Source organism: Cryptomeria japonica, chromosome 7 (genome assembly GCF_030272615.1).
Source record: "Cryptomeria japonica chromosome 7, Sugi_1.0, whole genome shotgun sequence".
NCBI lineage: Eukaryota > Viridiplantae > Streptophyta > Pinopsida > Cupressales > Cupressaceae > Cryptomeria > Cryptomeria japonica.
In genome coordinates, this window is record NC_081411.1 from 59,842,869 (window position 1) to 59,846,048 (window position 3,180).

At 32.9% G+C, this 3,180-nt stretch overlaps 1 non-coding gene across 1 annotated transcript; it reads left to right on the forward strand.

Moving 5' to 3' along the window:
* Positions 1-769: 769 nt before the first annotated feature.
* TRNAK-UUU (transfer RNA lysine (anticodon UUU)) lies at positions 770-842 on the forward strand. The gene has a single exon. It is a non-coding gene; the product is annotated as a tRNA-Lys (tRNA).
* Positions 843-3,180: the final 2,338 nt, after the last annotated feature.

The following is a 3,180-nucleotide window of genomic DNA, read 5'->3' on the forward strand; positions in this document are numbered from 1 at the left end:
AATATAAAATATGATATGGATTTTTGGATTACACTATGTTCAATTTTTTTCATCAATGTTTTGGATCATAATATATGAACACTTTGCTCTCTTTCTTTTTATCTTGATCATGGGTCATGTAGTATGATCCAAAATGTTGATGGAAAAAAATTGAACACAATGTAGTCCACAAATCTATGTCGCATCTCCATGAACTGTGAAAACTACATAACTTTAACTAATAATAATATCTAATGGTTGATAAATATACACATTTTTAGTTTTGTTGAACATATACTACCAAAATAATTGTACAAAATTATAAACATTTGAAAAAAATTTGAAGACAATGTAATGTGCAAATCTATATCATATCTTCATAGAATGTGGAAACTACATGATTTAAAAACAATAGCAACATTTAACGATACTATCCAATGATTAATAGATATAAACAATTTTTAGTTCTATAAATTGTATACTACACAAATAATTGTTAGAAACATAAACATACAATACATTACAACAGAATGATAAATATTTATGCTTATTAGGCATTTAATAACACTTTGAAATTCAGTTAACTCCAAATGGGGATGGATGATAAGACTCTAATGCCCTTTTCAACTTTCATATGGCCCTCCTCCAGTTAACGACAGTTCTCTTCGTGCCACCTTTTTTTTTAAGACTGTTCATCACTTGCGAGTAGCAGTTGGGAATCTTACATGAACGTTTTTTGATTGATAAAGAAAAAAACATTATAAAATATAATTTGGCTCTAACGGAAGAAGCCGTCTTAGCTCAGCTGGTAGAGCGCGTGGCTTTTAACCACGTGGTCGTGGGTTCGATTCCCACAGACGGCGGGTCTTGTATTTGTCCTTAGTGTGAACGATTAAACTTTAAATCAATATGACCAGATTTGGAACGTAATTCTATACCAATCAACTTTTTGGGAAATCTCTCCCAATTGTCCCCCGCAAGTCTCTAAAGCACTATTGGAAACCCTATAGTGCAATTTTAGATTTTTTAATTTAAATACAAGCCATTTTCTCCACTCTTTTATCAAAATTTATTTGATGTCAACACCTTTCACAACTGAGAGTAGCAAGAAAAATATGCCATATTGCTCAAAAGAAAAGATTATAAGATGAAATTACAATGCATAATGATGTGCTTATGTTGATTAAATAAAATCTAAAATGTACCTAAGTTTAGCTCTTAGTGAATAGAGTAGTAAGAGGGACCTAATTAATTCATAATTAGATAATTGTCCTAATTACTCCAACACTCCCCCTTAAGATTAACTTAGGGAGTAGCTAAAAAGATAATATAAATGTATGCATGAATGAGTCGCAACAACAAAGCCCTGATTAGGTACTCATGTACAAACCAATGCTAAGAAATGCAACTCTCAGAAATAGAGAAAAAAGAGAAAAACCCAGTGGGAAAAAAACCCCTCTCCAAAAGAGACCAACAAAAATGAGAAAAAAACGTACATGTGACAAGCATGAAGGACTCAAAATGTCTCCCCAAAGCATGAAGGACTCAAAATGTCTCCCCAAGTACTAAATCTATTACAATAGTACAATCAAGATTCCCCCCATAGGAGAGAAAGGAAGAGATGATGTATCCACCCCATAATGAAGAAGCAACTCCTATGCCAATGATGAATTCTTGAAGATAGAACATGATACACTACATACAAACAATATTTCTCCCCTTAACAAGAAAAAATTCATCGGAGATATGAAAAAACACTTTTATAAATAGGAAGATGTAGGAATGTAAATCCAAACTTTGTGTACCTTTGAAAATTTCTCAAATGTTGCTATGTCCATGATAGATGATGATGCCAAAAACCAATTAGGTACATGCCCAATCAATGTAGGAGGTACCGACAAATCATGACTACAAAAACTGATAAAGAACAAGCTCCATGGGCACTGAAGATATGTTGACAACACTGATGTGGCTAGATCAATAAAGAGGAGATGAAAGTCCTCAAAATAATCCTCCAAATATGCAATATGAGACTCCATAGACAAGGATGATATGTTTGTAAGATATAAATCCCAAAAATTTGTATCTGGAAGAATAATGTCCCGTTGCATTGAATCAATGGGGGTCATGCAAGAGACAATTCCAATCTAATTAAGGTACTCTCTATATAAGAGGATCCCTTCAAATCCAAATCACTTAATCAATCAATGCTTATACGACCCTTCATAGCGATCAATCACTCAAGCATCTACACAACCACAATCTGTTCTTTGTTGAGCTCTTGTGCACAACACAAAATCTGAGAGCAACTACATCAAGCAATATAAATGGAGATCAAACCCTAATGAGCATGTGAATGGTATAATCTTTCATATTTATGTTTTTCATATTTTTAGGTTCTTCATTGGTGTACATGGTGGATTTCATTGTAGAACTAGGGTTTATGTGGTTGGATCTTTGTTTGGTTATACAATATTTTGAATTCCAATTCCATCGTATATAATTAACATCTGCAATTGCTATTTCATCTTGACATCAATAATAATATTTTTAGAAACCTCAACATGATGCTTTGAAAAACTTTGGTATCATTTAATATCAATGATAATAATACGTTCAAGACCAATATAATACACGATTGTAATATAATTCCCTCATAAAATATGATTTACTTACTATAAGTAATTTCAAAGATGATACACCATTTTCATAACATATACAATCCATGTACAAGGAGATGTAGAACATGTTGAGTGCAAGAACATGCAACCTGTTATAACAAAAACTCTCATCAACAAAAATTGTCACCACTTGACATTCATACCATCTCTGAGGTGAAGCTACAAAAGTTTTCTTACCCAAATTATAGCATGGAGAGTGTCTAAGGAAATCCCCATATTCCACTGAAGCCCATGTTCTTGTAATAAAAACATGATATTTATCCGACCCCATGTAGTGACATTTTCAAAGACAACCCAAAGTTTCAGAGAAAATCCATTAGATCCCATTGGCATACAAAGCATCGACAGAAGATGCGCTTAAGAGACTTTCGATAAAACAAACATATCACACAGAATAAAGAGAAGACCAAGGATACAATGAAAGAAGCAATAACTCCATCGAAACAAGTGTTTTGACAAAAGAGTGACATCGAACAATCTTAATGAACTTTTAGCGAACCCAAACCCTTATCGATATATA